At 41.8% G+C, this 20,264-nt stretch overlaps 1 protein-coding gene across 1 annotated transcript in view; it reads left to right on the top strand.

The window, feature by feature from the left end:
• enc1 (ectodermal-neural cortex 1) overlaps positions 1-7,126 on the top strand; it is a 9,478-nt gene extending 2,352 nt beyond the window's left edge. The window contains exon 2 of the mRNA XM_037692705.1: positions 6,743-7,126. The gene's annotated coding sequence lies outside the window, so the exon portion shown is untranslated. The remainder of the gene's footprint in view (positions 1-6,742) is intronic.
• Positions 7,127-20,264: the final 13,138 nt, after the last annotated feature.

The following is a 20,264-nucleotide window of genomic DNA, read 5'->3' as shown; positions in this document are numbered from 1 at the left end:
GTCTTTCGGCCTCTCCCTGCAGCCTCAAACTCACTTAGCTAATCTTTATATAATCTCATACTGCATTCAAACTATTTTGAACATTTTCTATTTCTGCTGTTGACAGTAAGGTGAGGAGGCTGTCTGTTCAGTAAAAGAAAATGAAAAGGAGAGTTAAAAAAAACTGATAAAGGTTTTGAATGTTAGCTAAGTGAGTTTGAGGCTGCAGGGAGAGGCCGAAAGACAGAGAAGGTAATTGAAAGAGAATAGTGTACTTTTATGGCTCCTGTGGGGGAAGTCTCTCTAAGAGGAAAAAAAAGACGGGGGCTGCCAATTAGACAACTGAGCAGTAGTAGGCAGCAAAACCCTGGCAAGGTTATTCCACTTTCAGCCACCTTCCTTTGATGAGGTTGTGGTCTTTGCACTGTGTAAGGAGGTAACTTGCAGCTTGCATGCTTACATAAACCATTCATCATGAGTTACAAGAGGTGACCAAGAGGAGTGGCAACAGGGAAGTGAGAGCATTAATCCAGTATCTGGGTTGTGACTGTTGGAGGCTAGTTTACAGACAGCCTTTGCAAGAGAGTCTCTGAAATGTCTCTAAAATTTTGAAAATGTTCAAAACATCTGTGCAACAACTTTTTTCTCTCAAAATAGTCACAGAGTTGATGTGAGAGCCTTCACATCTTCTCTTATTTTCCTTAATTCTAGAGCAGTATTTTTGGGGTAAATTTCCATCTATTTATATATTTTTTTTGTGGGGCAGCTGTGGCTTAGTAGTTAGAGCAGTTGTCCTTCAATGCAAGAGTTGGGGGTTCGAATACACATGCCAAAGTGTCCCTGGGCAAAACACTGAACCCCTCATAGCCTCCAATGTGTGTCCCATCAGTGTATGAATGTAATAAAGCTCTGATTATTCTCTTTAGAATGATTTGTTCAATTAGCTTTGTAGAGATCTAGTAGAGTGCTGTATGAATGGGTAAATGAGGACACAGGTTGTAGAGTAAAGAGCTTTGAGTATCTTTAAATAAGATAGAAAGGCACTATATAAGTACAGTCCATTTATACAGCTCAGGTGTATTTAAGCAGTGTCCAAACCTGCCTGTCTTAGGGTGCATTCACACCTGATAGTCCGGTAGACTCGGTTCGGTTGGGGACCAATATTCATGACATTTTGTTTACATTTGAGCTGGTGCGTTTGCATTCACACTGCACTGTGCAGTCGAGCCAACCTGTTGAACCATCCTGTTCCCCCGCTCGCCTGTGGGGGCACTGCACCAAGAACTATTGAAAGATACAACACAAAAACCTCTGAAGACACGTCTTCTTCTTCTGGAAATAAAAACAAAAATGGAGTGGCATCAAGTTTTAGCAGTTTTAGGAGTTATGTTTTGTCATTTTTCAAATATGGACTCAGCATGAGCAGAAAACCATGGAGAATATTGTTTTTCACACAAAGCAGCTGACGGCTACATATAAGGTAAGAGAAATGCGTGTTTGTTTGCCCTGCGCTGTACTCCACTTCTTGCCTGTGGAACGGGGCTCGGTCTGATTACATTCACACTGTACTCGAACTGCGCTGGAGTTCTCCTCTACCGGACCGAGACCTAGGTTTTAGCCCAGGCCAGAGTTCGCCTTTTTTTTCCGTGACAGAGTTCGATGGCGCGTTCACACCTCCCCAAACGAACCAGACTTTCTAGGAAAACGAGTTAGAGTTCGATTAAAGCAGACTAAACAGAGCTGATGTGAATGCACCCTTACTAAAGTGTACTCAGCAGATTACCCTCTCACACACACAAACATTTTTTGTTTAGTTTACATTGTGGGGACCAAAGGCTTGTCCCCATAAGGACAAGTCTCACTGGGGGGTTAGGGTTAGTACTAAAGTGTGAATTGAGGATGGGTTAGGGTTAGGCTTGTACTAGTAATGGTTAGGTTTAGGGTAAGGGTCAGGGTTAGGCTATAGAAATGAATGGAAGTCAATGCAAAATCCCCACAAAGTTAGAATTATGAGAATGTGCACACACACACACATCATGATAGTCTCACGCTGAAGATTTATTGTTTTCAGACTCGACCGTCTCTTCTGCTTCCATCTCTCTCCTAATGGCCTCATTCTAACCCTACACTCCTGCTCTGATGATAAATAGGCCAGACGTATGTGGAGCATGGGTAGTTAGCTAGCAAACCTGATCTTTCTGCTCGCTCCAGAGTCAAATACCCCCACGCATTGCTTTTTAAATGGCTGGCAGAGCTCGGCTTCTGAGAATAACAAAAAGAGCAAAGCAGAGAGACTTCTCAGCTGTCCGACTCTGCATGTCTCCTGTTTGATAATGCTAGGAGATGAGAGCAGCTCCACTGCTGTACCACTATTATGTTATTTCTGCTCACAGGATAAAATAATTTTATGATTTTTTTCTTATTTTCCTTCTCTGTGACTAGTCTATGAAAGCAGAATGGAGGTTAAACTATCAGCCAGAACAACCCAGTCCTCACTGAAGTGAACAATCCTGCCACTTATTTAATACCAAATTTGTTTTGTGTTAGTCTGCCTGTCATGGCGACTGACAGTCCACTTACTGAATGTGGTGAATAGACTAAATGTGGAGGAGTGAGGAAAAAGGCTGAGCATTTAGGAATGAAAGGAAAGAGAAGTCTTTTAGACCTCACAGAAAGAGACTGAAGCTGTATGAGAAAAAAAAAGGTCTTGGTTTTTCCCAAGGGAACAGTTCCAACTTGTGTAAGATTTTCTTCTTTTAAGCTCTTTCCTTCAAAAAATTATTTGTGGGAGCAAATGACACTCCTGTAAACAGAAGACACAGACCCTGTTTGTTGTTGAAAACATTATGTTTCAGAAGGACTTCTGTTGATTTGACTGTTCTGAGGATTGACCAGTGAAAGCTACTGATCATTAAATTTAAATTTAACTAAAGCTTTCTTTTTTCATTCAACCTTTATTTAGACAGGTTAATCCCATTGAGGCTCGAGGACTCATTTACAAGAGAGACCTAATTTCAACAAAGAGTGATGGACAACAATGGACAACAACGACAACAATAGACAATCATAAGAGGCATACAGATTTTTCTTTTTGGACAAATTAAAATAAGATGACAAAAAATGTAGCAAACCAGCTAGATTCTAAGGCGAATGTAGAAAACTAAAAACAGGAACGTGTCTGCATTGGTCCCTGCCAGGAGTCCAACAGATTTTTAAAGCCACTTAGAGAGGTCATGGTCAAGAGCTTCAGGTCTTTTTGCAAGATATTCCAGGAAACAGGAGCGGAGTAGGAGAAGGTCCTTTTGCCAAGTTCAGTCCTCACTCAGGGAACACTGCAGGTAATAATGTCCTGAGAGCGCACGCTGTAGCTGCACTCACTCAGAGACATGTAGGAGGAGATGTATGAAGGCAGCAGACCAAGAAGTGTTTTAAAGATGAAAATGAACCAGTGAGAGAGTCTGTGTGAAGTTAATGATGTCCAGTTAACCAGTGAATACAGGGTGCAGTGGTGGGTACTATAATCACAGCCAGTAATGAATCGTAGTGCACCATGATAGACAGCATCCAACATCTGCAGGGTTCTTGTAGGAACGTTCATGTAAATAATGTCACCGTAATCAATGGAGGGAAGGAAAGTTGCAGTTACAAGGCATTTCCTAGCATTCAGAGTTAGACAGGATCTGTTTCTGAAAAAGAAACCCAGTTTAACTTTCAGTTTCTTTACTAGGTTTTCCACGTGGAGCTTAAAAGAGAGATGCGAGTCGACCAAGGTACCCAAATATTTATAGGAATCAACAAACTCAATGGGGACACCATTTGAGGATAAAATCAGAGGAAAAACTGCCGAGACTGACTTCCGTTTGAAAAAGTCATCCCTTTGGTTTTATCGGCATTTAGGACAAGTTTGAGGTAGAACAAATCTGACTGGATGATGTCAAAGGCGGACTGTAAAAGCTGGAAAGCCTTATCAACTGTTTTAGCTCGACAATAAACAACTAATCAGCATAGAAATGTAAGGATGCATCAGGGATGTTTTTTACCAACATTACCTATGTAGATTGTAAAGAGGGTGTGTCCTAAGACTGAGCCTTGTGGTACACCATTGTTGACTGTTACATAACTGGAGGAAGTACCATTATGTTGAACACATTGCCTCCGATCTGAGAGATAGTTAGAGAACCAACCAATGGTGTGATCTGAGAAACCATTTTTTTTTTCATTCATTCAACCTTTATTTAGACAGGTAAATCCCATTGAGCCTGGAGGAAACATTTACAAGAGAGACCTGATTTTTGAGAGCTTATGACACAAGATGTCATGATCCACAGTGTCAAAATCTTTAGACAGGTCTAAGAAAAGTGCAGCACAATAATCCTTAGCATCCAGTGCTTCAACGATGTCATTAAGAACCTTCAGTGAAGCAGTGGTTGTGCTGTGTTGTTTCCTGAAATCAGATTGATGTGGAGGTAAGATGTTAAATGAGTCCAGGTAATGTTTGATTTGAGAATTTATCAGTTTCTCTAGAACCTTGGCTAAAATGCAGAGTTTAGAGATTGGTCGATAGTTGTTCAGTGAGGTGGGGTCACCTCCCTTCAGCAAAGGAAGAACAAAGGCTGTTTTCCAAGCATCTGGAATGGAGTTTTGGCTTATGGAGAGATTGAAGATGTGGGTCACAGGGACTGTGATGATATGAGCAGCCAGCCTTGAGAAATAAGGTGGAAGTTCATCTGGTCCTGCAGATTTTTTAGGATCAAGACCTTTTAACAGTTTATTAACCTCACTGACTGAGAATGGAGAAAAAGAGAAGGTGTGATTAACTGAGGATTGACTTGTAGGAGGGATTTTTTTTATACCAAGAATGTTTTTTTTTAATCATAAAGCATGTAAAAATAAAACACAGAAATAAAGTAAACATACATTTTTACTCAAGGTCATATTCTTCTATTTTTACACAAAACGAAACTTTAAAAAAATAAAATATCATTACTAAAAAAGTATATTTTAACTTAACTTTCTTTTTTTCCCAATTAAATGAATGTTCTTTTAAGGAATATCATATCACCCACTGCCTAAAATCATGTTATGTTGAGAAATGACGGAGTTTTAGTGGATGTGGTCAAACTTGTGTATGAGCTGCAATGTTACACAACACGATCTGGCAGTGCTCAGAGAATATATTGCGTATGACTCTTAGCTACAACCACACCAAATGTTAGTGCAGTATCTGTAAGAATGACTCGGTTATAATCATTTCTGTATTTGCTAAGGTCAGTTGTGTTGGCCATCTTGAATCAAATCAAAACTGATTCTATTGTTGATCTCTATCCAAGAATGACTTTCTGAAGGTTTTATTAGCATCCATTCAGTGGTTGATGAGATGTTTTGCTAACAGATATACAAAAACAAACACATGCTCAGAGGAAGTTACATATTAGTCACGACAGCCGGTAAAAGCAAAACAACATTAAAGTAAAATGTCAGTAAAGTGAAGCACACTCAGATTTGAAGTGTAGTCTAACAGGGACATCAGAAGCCACTTGAAAGCAAATACCATATTTTCCGCCGTACACGTCGCACCGCCATATACATTGCATCTCTTATGCGTCACCGCTGCCGCATCACATTTGTTACAGGTCACTGCTGACAACGCGGAAATGTGGGCCGTTGTGCCAAAAATCGATTGGCTGCCAAATGGCGGCCGTGGGACCGTGCACGGGAAAACATTAACAGGAATTTAACAAGATTAACACTTAAAAATAATTATTTGTTTGCGTCAAATTATAGCAAAGGTGTGTCTCAGTCTACATTTTGCTTAATAAATGCACTTTGACAGTCAAATCAGCTGCATTTTCAAAAGCCGATACGCAGAAGCGTGCACGTGCAGAGGGACGAGTCACTGTGCATTTCTTCGAAATTTAACAAGATAACCACCTAAAAACAGTTATTTGTTTGCTCGAAATTATAGCAAAAGTGTGTCTCAGTTGAGCTTTTGCTTAATAAATATACTTTGACAGTCAAATCAGCTGCATTTCCAAAGTATGTGTTGCCTAGGTGCTCAGGGAGTGCGCAGAGGGAGGAAATCAGGAAGGAGGAATGCTGTGCATTTCTTCAAAATTTAACAAGATAACCACCTAAAACAATTGTTTGTTTGCTCGACTTTATAGCAAAGGTGTGTCTCAGTTGAACTTTTACTTAATAAATGCATTTCAATGGTCAAATTAGCTGCATTTCGCCAGGGCGGTGCGGAGAAATGGAGCTGATTTGACAGTTGCTCCAAGCGAGCTGGACAAAGGTGTATGGCAAGCCAATTGTGTCATTAATAGCCACTTTTACCTATTACATGACACAACAGCATGCCATACTACTCGATTGCCATCTTGTGGCTGAAAATGGGAGTGTTCAATATTTTCAGTCAGAACGAATGAAAACAATCATATCTCAATCAAAAATTGGTTTATAAAAATGAGAAAAATTCATAAATAAGTCGCTTCGGCGTACACGTCACAGGGCATGCAAATTATGCAAAAAAAACGTGACTTACAGGGCAAAAAACAAGGTACCCAAAATCTTAACAGAAGAAGAAAATAACCCTGCTTTAAATTTATTCCTTTCTCAGATGTTTTTTATTTACTTTTAATCTTTCTCTGTATGCCTCCTTTGAATTATTAATGTCACCTTTAAACCTGTTTAGTTTTGTTTGCTTTTGGGCATCTCATTACGTCTCATTATCCTGCTGCTTAACGAGTCATTCTTCTCTTGTCAGATTTCCCTGTTTTGCATCATCTCCTGGTCTCCTGACTGCGAAGGAAAAGCACACAACCTCCTCCTCTAAAGAGACGGCGAGCAGCGATGTACACATACCTGCGCTCAGTTTGTAAGACGGAGGCTGAGGTGTACATGAGGTCATGCAAACGGACTGCTGCTTGTTCTGGGAGGCCTCGAGTCAGAACCTGTGTGCACATTCATGCTGCAAGCATTTCATGAAAACACCTGCATTCCTCTCCTTTAGTCCTGACAGACTTGTGACAATTTGTGAGAACGTTTTCTATGACTAAAGAAAAAAGGAAAAGCATGATGGATATTTTGTTCAGACTGATTTTAGGGGACGTTGAGCTAAAGCATCTGTGTACTGTATGTGACATAAAAAAGCAACGTGAAGGAGCAAATCTCCCCTTTTTTCCTCTTTGTTTGAATCTATTTTGATTCTTTTCCCACCTGTGCTTTTAAAGGTTGTATCACTGCAACTTGTTGGTGAACAGCATTCCATTTGTGAAGGAGTCTCCAGAATGTTTCTTGACATTCTCAGCGGTTCTCCATTTGCATGAGTCACATAAGTGCAGAGTGAATTTGGTTACAAACACTCTGAATCCAATAAGATTGCAACAGAAAATCTCCCATATTCACAATTTTGAGTTGCCAACTATCCTCCGACAGTGAGATACCAACTGACTGGTTTCTGATTTGTGCTTTGGACTCAGAAACAAACCTTTTTGTGTTCCTCCTGTGAAGATTTTGGCAATTACTTGCCACTGCCAGTCAAGAGGTGTTGATGAGCCACACCAGCTGAGGATGAGGAGGATTGAGCAGATCTGTGCGTGGCCAAGAGGCTTAAGGTGCCTCGAGGTCACGGCCTTACATGTTTGCTGTTTTACAGCTACGTGATAATGCCTCCCAGGTCCATATCTGGTTTGGATTCGGAACACCGCCACATTAGGCTTAACACTGTAAAAGACCGGCTGTGCTTCTGTTCTTCTGATCACTCGCTGAGTCATAGCTGAAAACTTTTTAAAGCATGTCCACTCATGGTGATTCAGTAAAACCGGCATGAACTCATCATAAATGCTGTCATATTAACACCCAAACTGAGAAGTGATCAGTTTTTTCTTAAACGTTCTGCAATCCAGTCTTAATTTATGATAACTCTGTTATGTTAAAATGTCTTATCGATTCTGTATTTATTTCTTCACTGCTTGTGTTCATATATGAATGTATGTTTGGGTCATGCATGGCCAGGTGTTGTGTTTTATTTGGACTCAGCGGGCTGCATTTTGCACACTTCAGTTCTGTAACAAAAGAAACTTGTCTTTGAAGAGGTTGTTCAGACCTGTCGTTAATAATCCGTCTTGGGTGATATGATTGAAATTTCATTCACATCTGGTTGGTTGATCTGAACCCCAAAAAATGTTGTTGATCAATGACCCTTGTTGTGTGCAGATAAGCTCAGCCACAGAGTTGTCAGAGCAACGTGACAAGTTTGCTGGTGTTTCTGTAAAAAATGACAAAATTGACATCTGAACAACATTTTTTTACATTAACTTGGTTCAAAGCTATTTTAGTTAAAATCCACTAGTTATGTCTTCATAAGATTAAATACCCAGTAGATGCAAAATAAATAAAATGAAGGGGTATACAATGGTTAGTAACTTCACAGTTTCTGAGCAAAGACTGAAGACATTAGCCTTTAAAGATATGCAACAGTAAAACAGTACACCATGAGCAGAACATCAGCACTGTGTTTAATTCGGTAAATAAAAAGCAACATAACGCTGCTTAGACAATGCACAGTATAACGTGCAGTGACCACAGTGGGCCCAACTAGCTTTAAATCAATCAGAACAAACACGAGAGAAACTGCAACTTGCTCCCTTATGATTAAAACCATCCTGACAAAACTGAACTTTTTCTTAAGAAGTATTTTGACAACCACTTCATTCAAACTTTTAGCCCTCAAAAAATAAACTGTACCTTCAGAAAATTCTCAATAAAAAAATAAATAATATTTGATCAGCTGGCAGCAGTTCATAAGTCTGCAGCCTTTGTTGGGTCACGTCAGTTCTCTGGTTCTGCATCAAGGATCAGGACAGATTATGTTCACACTACCAAACGTATGTGGATAAATGTCCAGGCCACTGGGAAAGCACTGTCAATGTGCACTGAGGCAATTTAACCTGCATTTAATGCTAACTGTAATGCAATAGTTAAAGTGGAATTTGATTTCAAATATGAACAGCCTCTTATGAGCATATCTCTTGAAGGGTTTTTACTTATTTCTGACTGGAAGAGAAAACAAAAATATTCCGATTTCTGATTAAATGAGGCAGGTCCTGACCCAAATAAAAAGCATTTGGGTTAGAACATACCTGAACACAGCCCACCTTGTTCCACTTAATGAATAAACTACAACCATTAACTACCAGGGACACTTTTAGATGTGGTGTCCCAGGGTCCAGTTGGAGGAATGTCATGTGCTAACTTTGCTCCCTGACCCATTGTTTAACCGTTCAGTTGCGTGTCCTGTCCAGAAGGCTGTGCATTAAGGGCAGACACCACAGTGCTTTTCACCACAGTGTCACTAGTGTACGTAAAGAAAGAAAAAAACATGAAAATAAATGAATACTTGTAAGTTCCTGTAGACCAAAAAGCAGCAAATGTCTTAAAAAGATTTGCAAACTCTGATCCGTGTTTTTGTCTCGTGTCCGTCTACATGACCTGAACATCAACATGTTCCATCTGTTAAAAGTAATGTGTTGGTAAAATATGTATATTTGGTTTCAGATGTTCCTATTTAACTGAACTAAGGCGTCACATCAAGTGATAAATAGCCCCCGAAATCTGCTCCAGCTCCTCCAGCTGCTTATAAATTCCTTCTATTGTGAATTTGAAGACTTCTACGGAGACCATTGTGGTTCCATCATGGAGACTACATCCAACCACTGAACTAAGAGGCTCTGGTCCCTCCAATCAGAAAGGATCATTTCCTTCCCTTAGAAACCAAGTTTCCCTAGCAACAGCCAGCAGTGAATGCCCCTTGCACCTAATTGCTGAGTGGCATTTCCCCGTTTCTCCACTTTCCCTTGTCTTATCGCCTGTTTTATCTATCTTTAAGTGCAGCTGCCTCAAACCATAACCTGGTACCTTGTGTCACATAGTGATGTTAATTAGACAGGAAAAAAAAACTGTCAGTGCATCACTTTTCTTTTTTTGTTCTTTTCACGGTAAAGTTTTTCTTTTTATGGAGTAATTTTGTACGTCATTTTTTCACAATGTGAAATTCATGGCCAATAAACATAAAGAGTTTTTTCCTCTTGATCTCAAAGCTTCTGCATCTTTTTATCTGTATTACTGTGTGAATTTCTTTACACATCATAAATTTGCTGAGGATTTTTCTCATTACTGCATGTTTTACATATTTAGGCAGCTTTCAGATGAAGGCAGCAGTCTGTGTTCGGAGGTATTTAGAGCAGTATATCATGCGTACAGGTTTTGTAGGGAAGTTGAAATCGTCTTATCAGAAGCTCTGAAGCCTTTGGCTTCTGAGCTTCCTGTTCAAGAAAAGACAAAACAGCCAGATACTTTCTCCGTGGAGTCACCTTGGCAACAACAACCTTTATCTGCAGTGTGGGGGGATGAAGGACGACGTGAAATCTTTAAAAAAGGCACCTCTTTGTGTGTCACTCCACACACACACCATCAGTGACACGTGACGTGCTTGAGGAACATCAGTTGTTTTAGATTGTGAACCTTACATAAACAAAATACACGTTAAAGAGACGGAGCTTTACAAATGTACTTATTTTGGTAATCATTAATGTGTGCATTTTAGGTCAGTTTTCACAATATTGTTTTCAAACATAGATTCTTCTGTGGATTTGTTTGGACTATACTTCAGCATACTTTCACCTATTTAAGCCACTCGGTACCAAAATGTTCAGCTTATTCAGTACATTACGGCTATAGCTTTTTAATTTTGTAGCTTGTTTTAGTTGTTAAATTATCTTTATTTAATTTATGAGTTGTTGTTTTCACATAGACGTGCATTGAAATCACTTGAAATACTTGAAAATCTTTGTTCATACTTTTTAATTACTGTACTCTTTTGCAAGTTTTAGCTTTTACCGTTTTCATGTGTTGTCCCAGACAGGTTGATATTAAAAAAGATTACGTAAAATACACTCACAAAGCTAACAGCATACATTCAATAGTAAGTCAAGTCAAGTCAACTTTATTTATAGAGCACATTTAAAACAGAACCTGTTATCAAAGTGCTTAACAACAACAACAACAATCAATGGGAGTAAAATTAAAGATAAAAAAATACAATACACTAATAATAATAACTGAAGAATTAATAAAAAGCATTTAAAACATAGGGTCAAAGAACAAAAAAAAAAAAAAAACACTAGATCAATTTACACTCTATGAAATGCCTGAGAGAACAGATGTGTTTTTAGCAGGGATTTGAAGTGAGGAAGGGAGGTGGCCTGCCTGATGTTTGGGGGCAGGTTGTTCCAGAGTTTGGGGCCCATGACTGAAAAAGTCCGATCTCCTCTGAGCTTCAGTTTTGATTTTGGAACAGCCAAAAGCAGCTGATCGGATGATCTCAGGGCCCAAGAGGGAAAGTAAGGTTCCAGAAGCTCAGCAAGGTAAAGGGGTGCGAGGCAATTTAAGCATTTCAAGGCCAACAGAAGAATTTTAAAGACTATCATCATATGAACAGGGAGCCAGTGAAGGGAGGACAGAACTGGTGTAATATGTTCAGACCTACGAGATCCGGTTAAAAGCCGAGCAGCAGCATTCTGGATGAGCTGAAGATGTGCAATAGAGGCCTGGCTGATCCCAGCATAGAGTACATTGCAATAGTCCAATCGGGTCATGACAAGGGCGTGGACTAGTTTCTCAAGTTCGGATCTGGACAACACTGGCTTGAGCTTAGCTACCTGCCTTAGTTGGAAGAAGCTTTTCTGCAGAACAGAGTTAATTAGTTTGTCAAACTTGAAGTCAGAGTCTAAAACCATCCCAAGATTTTTACCAGACTGCTTGATTATGATATGGCTGAATAAGATATGGCTGAAGAGAGTCCAGGTTGACAGGATCAATGGCGGCAGTTGAGCTAGGGCTAAAGACAATGACTTCAGTCTTCTCATCGTTAAAACTTAAGAAATTTTAAGCCATCCAGGCCTTAATGTTGTCCAGACATTTTAACTGAGGGTGAATGGAGCAAACACACTTGTTGGTTTCACAGGCAGGTAGATCTGGCAGTCATCAGCATAACAATGGAATGAAAGACCATGTTTCCTCAGGATGGACTCCAGTGGGAGCAAATGGTATGGTATAAAGTTTATTAATTTTTTAAAAAGTATAAAACAATTTCATAACAAGATAAAAAAGATACAAAAGATTTAAAATGAAAGGCAGCAGAAAGAAGAAAAAAATCTTAATATATATATGCCCCTTTTTTCAAACAATTATTTCAATCATAATAAATTTCAAGTAACAGAACAAAATGAATGACTCTTTCTAATTTTTCTAATGCTAATGCAAATAAAGTGAGAACAGAAGGGGTCCAAGAATCGAACCCTGTGAGACCCCGCAAGAAAGAGGTAACGAGGCAGATACATTATTACCAACCTTGACACAAAAACTCCTGCCACTCAGGTATGAGCGGAACCATTCTAATGCAGCACCTGTGATCCCAACCCACTGTTCCAGCCCTGATATAAGGATACTGTGGTCAACAGTATCAAAAGCAGCAGTAAGGACCAGGAGTACAACTACCACAAATTGACCAGAATCGTTTGAAACCATAATAATATACTAATGCTGTTTCAGTGCTGTGGAGTTGCTTAAACCCAGACTGAAAAATCTCGAAAATTCTGTTCTCATTCAAAAACTTGTTTGAATGAAAACTATTTTCTCCAGGATTTTGGACAGGAAGGGAAGTTTTGAGATTGGTCTGAAATTTGAACAAGTCAAAGGGTCAAGTCCAGGTTTCTTAATTAACAGATGAACTACTGCATGTTTGAAAACATAGGGAACCACACTTGTCACAATACTACTATTTACAACAGTAAGAACAGAGGGTCCAATCGTGGGTAGAACTTGTTTGAAAAACGACGCAGGAATGGGGTCAGCAAGGGGAACCAGAGGGTTTCATCTGACCAACGACTTTGTTTAGAAATGGGAGTAAGATGGGTTCAAACTGTTTTAAGACAGCTGAGCAAGGGACAAAGACACAGGGGTCAGTTGTGGACTGGGGGATGGATGACCTAATCAACTCTACCTTATCAGCAAAGTATCTGGTAAAGTCGTTGCAGATGTCAACGGAGGCCTCCATGCTGACAGACAGAGGCACGTTTAAAATGGAATTTACGGTATTAAAAAGAACACGGGGATTATGACTGTTTGAAGTAATGATTTGGGAGAAGTATTTGTTCTTTTCAAATTTAACGATGCTCTGATAATTTTTCAAACACGTTTTTAACATAATAAAAGAAACCTGTAATTTGTCCTTTTTCCACTTACGCTCAGCTCTCCTGCATAGACGTTTGGCTGCACAAGTGGTCGCGTTCAACCAGGGGTGTGGTGTCCGCTTTGGTCGCCTGATTTTTAGCGGGGCCACGAGGTCTAAAATCTTAGAGCAGGTCACATCATGCCTACTGAGCAGCTCCTGCGTACTAATACAGGCAGAGGTTTCAGGGACTGAAGCACCATCAGTAAGGAATGCAGAGGAAAAAAGAGCAGCGGTTGAAGAGTTAAATATCCGACAACTCTTACCTGGAGTGGGGGGTGGGGGGGTGGGGGGTTAGACTCATGAATAACAGAGGTTTCGAACGAAATGGGTTTGTGATCTGAAACAATAGCATCCCCAATTTCCAGATTAACCACAGATAAACTGTGAGACGGAACTAAATCAAGTGTATGGCCCTGTTGATGAGTTGGACCAACAACATTTTGCACAAGGTTGAAAGATTGTATCAGATTTAGAAACTCCTGCACCAAAGGCTTGTCAGAACAGCAAACATGTACATTAAAGTCTCCCAGAATCAAGACCCTGTCGTAACAGAGCAGTATTCCAGTCAGAAAGTCAGAAAATTCACTTATGAAGGTTTTGTTGTACGAGAGTGGCCTGTAGATCAGGCTGCACAGTGTTGGGTTGGAGCGGCCCAGCTCAAAATACAGCAGTTCAAAACTCTGAAAAGCTACAGCCTGTAGCTGTCTGCAGTTCCAGAGCTTTTTAAAAGCTGCTAATAATCCACCACCCCTACCAGAAGTCCTTGGAGCATTAAAAAAGGCACAATCCACCAGCAAAAGTTCAGAAAAAACATCCAAAAAAGTTCAATCTGGTCCTCTGGACATAAAAAAAAAAAAAAAAAAAATGTAGAAACGTTTCGTCTCTCTTCCGAGAGACTTCCTCAGTCTGAGGTGCTGAGGTGCTCAGTCTCTTAAATAACCAACTGGTTCTTCCTCTCTCAGAAAGTGCTATTTAAGAGACTGAGCTGGATACAGCACCTCAGACTGAGGAAGTCTCTCGGAAGAGAGACTAAACGTTTCTACATTTTTTTGCTTTTTTATTTATTTATTTTTTAATGTCCAGAGGACCAGATTGAACTTTTTTTTTGGATTTTTCTACCTGGATTATTGAGCATGCATCAGGATATTCAGAAAAAACACTTAACTTGCCAGGGACGAGCCAGGTCTCTGTAACAAACATGAAGTCCAATCCAGTGGAGCAGAAAAAGTCGTTTAAGATGAATGTTTTATTTGCCAGCAACCTCACATTCAGCAAAGCAATCTTTGTAGGACCAGTAGCTGAAGGAAAAGCTGAGCACGGAGCACAGATTAGCTGTTTTAGATTTTTGGAGTTTGAACCGCGCTTCCTAGGACCAGAGACTCCGCAGCTGTGCGCGCACCTGCGGCGCTGGCCAAGCTCACCTACGGGGATCAAGCAGGACCCACCAGGATCAGCAAAGCACCCGGACAGGCGAATATCCAGCAGATGGTCAGCAGGAGATGATGCAGCAGACAGTCCGAAGTTGATTAAGTTCCACTGGAGACGACCAAAACCGTCGCGGCTGCGCACGTGCCCGCTGCGGTAAGATGATAGTAAGATGATAAACTTACTAGAGATGCACGATATTATCGGCATGGTATCAGTATCGGCCAAGATTAGCATAAAGTTAAATATCGGACATCGGCCATTCCATCAATATAACTCACCGATATATAAGACGCTGTTTTTGTTTGACAACCCAGTGACAAGGATGTCTGTAGTGCCAGCACAACATGATGACGTCATGCGCGCCTACCTGATCTGATCACAGCTGAGAGGAAGAGGTCAAAATATCAGCAGTGTGGAAGTTTTTCTTTTGTTGTTGTTGAGGATGTTGGATTCTGAAGATTTATGGACTAGGTTGAGTCTCGCTACATCGTCCCCAGTCCGAAATATTTTTCTGACGTAACCTTACCGGAGTTACAAGCCGTCATTTCCGACGTCATTGAGAAGCTAATAGCCAATAGCAAAGGTGAGTTTGACCACAGACATTTGGACGTCGTGTTAGCCCCATTAGCATGATTAGTCTTACGGCACAATGGAAAAACCTTTGAACTTAAAAAGGCTGTCCTTCATGCACAGGAGTGCAGAGGATCCACACTGCAGCTAGGAACCTGGAACAAGCCTCCACAGGTGAGACCGCATTGCAGGTGACTAATGCTAATAAATAACATTTAACACTTTTCATTTAATATAAGTTAAAGTGCTATGCATATCATATGTCTGTTACTGAATATATGTCACCAGCTCTTACAGCTGTTACACAATTTTTGTAGCAAATAAGCCTAAATAAGAGGGCTATGCTCTGACAAAGGAACATATATAAAATATCGTATATCAGCCAAAAATCCAGTATTGTGCATCCCTAAAACTTTCATATAAAATAGAAATACAGTGAAAAGAAAACCCGTCATTCACAGGTTAAAATAGATCACACATTTGACTTTAGCTATTATTTTAGCTTTCAGGTACTGTTCTGATGGCTTTAGCTTTGAGCTATGTTTCAGCTTTTAGTTTTAGTTTTGCTCATTTTAACTTTTGTTCACTTTAGGCTTTTTTCTAATTGTTTTAACTTGAGCAATTCAGTTTCTTCAACAAATGTCAGTAGTTATTCAGTACTCTCACTGCATTTTCATAAAATATACTCATTTTCCTGATATCTTCTATGATGCTGAAGAAGATTTTTCAGTCATGTTATTCCACAAGTGGTGGGAACCAAGGAGGAAAGGGTTGTCACACAAGGTGAAATGTTGGGGGCTCTGTGTGTGGGAGGCCCCTCTGTGTGATCCCACCATCCCCCTATTAATAAGGACAGGAAGTTGGACTTCCTGTCAGCCAGGAAATAGCCTTATCCCCCAATGTTCCCCACCCCCATCCAGAACATATTGTGGATGGCCTGACCTTCAGCTCTGAGGATCCTCTGGGTGCAGTCTGGTGTTTTGCGTGGGCAGTCTGCATGTGTGGCCCGATGCAATAAAACCAATCTACTGTCACTGTTGCTGCCTGGCAACGCAGGCATCAGCCACAACTCAACCATGCACGCAAACACGTTGTCAGTTTCCACACATTTTCACCTTAAAATTGAAACAAGATGTTCTATTTGTTGAAAACTAAAACTTATTTAAATTTTAAATGTTTTATGTAAAGATGTTCTTATTCATTTCCTGCTGCTGAAAGGCAAAAAAAGATATTGTTGCTCATGTCCGTGTGTGCTTGCGTGTTTGTTTGTGTTTATTAGAGAAAAATTCATAAACCAACACACTGATAAAAAAATACTTTAATAAGTCTCAGAAAGTAATCATTGGACAACTGATGTTCATTTGGACTCAGCTTAATTTAATATGGTTGCCGCACCCAGTTAACCATAGAAATAATAATAGCTATAGTATGCATTTTTTTCTTTTAAAACTCAAGTGGCTTACTAATGTTTCTAGAATGTAATGTTTCTACCTGTGCTATTGGACAGAAGACACACAGGTACAGTATTTTTTATCTCTTACTTTCCACAGCAATTCCATCAGCAAGATATCTCCCATCTCTTCGACACCTCAGTCCAGGACTGACACGTCTTCTCTCCACCTCGGTCCAGTCCGAAGACACACTGATGTGTGTGTGTGTGTGTGTGTGTGGGGGGGGGGGGGGACTGAGTCACCCTACTCTGTAAACACCTCTTTACCTGCGAGTGAGGTAGTGACAGGCCTGTAACTGTCGACATCTGAAAAGGCAGGCTGACTCTGCAGCTTCACCTGATTAGAATAATGTGACGAAGGGCTGACATGCGCCTTCGGCGACCACCTGGTTGCAGGATTTAAAAGTTAAAAACAGTCAGAGTCCTTTTGAATTTTAACTTTCGGTGTGTTTTCACTTTCTCAAACAAACAGCTATTTTTTGTAACACTTGCATTCGACAATGACCCAATCGAGACAAGAGTCAGGTCATTTTGAATCCTAAAACTTTAAAAATATAATTCCATCAAGTACATGACCACAACGGTTGAAGTAGTCGTGGTCGGATGGACTGGACATGCTTCGATCTGTGCAACGTAATGAGGAGCAAGAGCCATTTGGTGAATCCTGACGCTCTCATTAGCAGCTTCAGTACAGCACACTGCTTGCTGTATTGCTGTAAGGCAGCAGCTACATCGATGACATGAACAGAGGGAGCAGAAACACGGAACGGGCTGTGTGGCCATTTTGTGGAAGTGTCTTTTCAAAGAGTAGAGACACACAGGCCCATGTCGTGAGTAAACAGTTTGCACATCATTTCAAGCACAGCGTATCATCAGCTGGTTTACATGTCAGATGTCCCGCTAATGTTCGCTCATCTAAACTGTTATCAGTCTTACCATTTATTCCTGGTTTAACGTGATGCCTCCTGCCAGTAAATTTTTCCTCCAGCAAAAAGAGACAAACTCTTTGCTCTATGTGCATCATCACTTTTATTCGAGTCACAAATTCAGCCGTCAGTCTAATCTCCATGAAAACATGGTACATACAGGTCCTTCTCAAAAAATTAGCATATTGTGATAAAGGTCATTATTTTCCATAATGTAATGATAAAAATGAAACTTTCATAAATTTCAGATTCATTGCACACCAACTGAAATATTTCAGGTCTTTAATTGTTTTAATACTGATGATTATGGCATACAGCTCATGAAAATCCAAAATGCCTGTCCCAAAAAATTAGCGTATTTCATCCCACCAATGAAAGACAAGTGTTTTTAATACAAAAAACGCCAACCTTCAAATAATCATGTTCAGTTATGCACTCAATACTTGGTCGGGAATCCTTTTGCATGAATGACTGCTTCAATGCGGCGTGGCATGGAGGCAATCAGCCTGTGGCACTGCTGAGGTGTTATGGAGGCCCAGGATGCTTCGATAGCGGCCTTAAGCTCATCCAGAGTGTTGGGTCTTGCGTCTCTCAACTTTCTCTTCACAATATCGCACAGGTTCTCTATGGGGTTCAGGTCAGGAGAGTTGGCAGGCCAATTGAGCACAGTAATACCATGGTCAGTAAACCATTTACCAGTGGTTTTGGCACTGTGCGCAGGTGCCAGGTCGTACTGAAAATGAAATCTTCATCTCCATAAAGCTTTTCAGCAGATGGAAGCATGAAGTGCTCCAAAATCTCCTGATAGCTAGCTGCATTGACCCTGCCCTTGATAAAACACAGTGGACCAACACCAGCAGCTGACATGGCACCCCAGACCATCACTGACTGTGGGTGCTTCACACTGGAGTTCTGGCATTTTGGCATTTCCTTCTCCCCAGTCTTCCTCCAGACTCTGGCACCTTGATTTCCGAATGACATGCAAAATTTGCATGTCATTCGGAAATCAAGGGACCAGACAAAGTGCAGCCCAAAAACCCTGATGATGAGAAAAATAAACAGACCTAATGTTCCCTTGCCCGGACGTGGGTCACCGGGGCCCCACTCTGGAGCCAGGCCTGAAGGTGGGGCACACTGGCGAGCACCTGGTGGCTGGGCTTTTACCCATGGAGCTCGGCCGGGCACAGCCCGAAGAGGAGACGTGGGTACCCCTTCCCATGGGCTCACCACCTGTGGGAGGGGCCAAAGGAGTCAGGTGCAATGTGAGATGGGTGGTGGCCGAGGGCGGGGAACCTGGCGGTCTGATCCTCGACTACAGAAGCTGGCTATTGGGACATGGAATGTCACCTCACTGGTGGGGAAGGAGCCTGAGCTGGTGTGTGAGGCTGAGAGGTTCTGGCTAGAAATAGTCGGACTCACCTCTATGCATGGCTCTGGCTCTGGAACCAGTTTCCTTGAGAGGGGCTGGTTACTCTTCCACTCTGGAGTTGCCCCTGGTAGAGGCGCCGAGCAGGAGTGGGCATACTTATTGCCCCCCAACTTGGTGCCTGTGTGTTGGGGTTCACCCCGGTGAATGAGAGGGTGGCCTCTCTCCGCCTACATGTGGGGGGACGGGTTCTGACTGTCGTTTGTGCTTATGCACCAAACGGCAGTTTGGATTATCCACCCTTTCTGGAGTCCTTGGAGGGAGTACTGGAAAGTGCACCTCCTGGGGACTCCCTTGTTCTGCTGGGGGACTTCAATGCTCATGTGGGCAATGACAGTGAGACCTGGAGGGGTGTGGTTGGGAGGAACGGCCCCGCTGATCTGAACCAGAGTGGTGTTCTGTTGTTGGACTTCTGTGCTCGTCATGGATTGTCTATAACGGACACCTTGTTCAGGCATAAGTGTGTCCATATGTGCTTTTGGCACCAGGACACCCTAGGCCGCAGTTCGATGATCGACTTTGTCATCGTCTCATCTGATCTGCAGCCACATGTCTTGGACACTCGGGTGAAGAGAGGGGCGGAGCTGTCCACTGATCACTACCTGGTGGTGAGTTGGCTCCGATGGTGGGGGAGGATGCCGGTCAGACCTGGCAGACCCAAACGTATTGTGAGGGTTTGCTGGGAACGTCTGACAGAGTCTCCTGTGAGACGGAGTTTTAACTCCCACCTCCGGGAGAACTTCGAACATGTTCCGAGGGAGGTGGGGGACATTGAGTCCGAGTGGACCATGTTTCGTGCCTCTATTGTCGAGGTGGCTTACCGAAGCTGCGGCCGCAAGGTTGTCGGTGCCTGTCACGGCGGCAACCCTCGAACCCGACAGTGGACACCGTCGGTGAGGGATGCTGTCAGGCTGAAGAAGGAGTCTTATCGGGCCTTTTTGGCCTGTGGGACCCCGGAAGCAGCTGATGGGTACCGGCAGTCTAAGCGACATGCGGCTCGGGTGGTCGCTGAGGCAAAAACTCGGGCATGGGAGGAGTTCGTCGGAGAGGCCATGGAGAATGACTTCCGCACGGTTTTGAGGCGATTCTGGTCTACCATCCGGCGTCTCGGGGGGGGGGGGGGGTATGCCACTAACACTGTTTATTGTGGGAGTGGTGTGCTACTGACCTCAACTCGGGATGTTGTGGGTCGGT

The sequence above is a fragment of the Nematolebias whitei genome, chromosome 18 (assembly GCF_014905685.2).
Source record: "Nematolebias whitei isolate Nwh7 chromosome 18, NemWhi1, whole genome shotgun sequence".
In the NCBI taxonomy this organism is placed as follows: domain Eukaryota; kingdom Metazoa; phylum Chordata; class Actinopteri; order Cyprinodontiformes; family Rivulidae; genus Nematolebias; species Nematolebias whitei.
The sequence above is the reverse complement of the archived record's forward strand: the minus strand, read 5'-3'. Positions and strand labels throughout refer to the sequence as shown.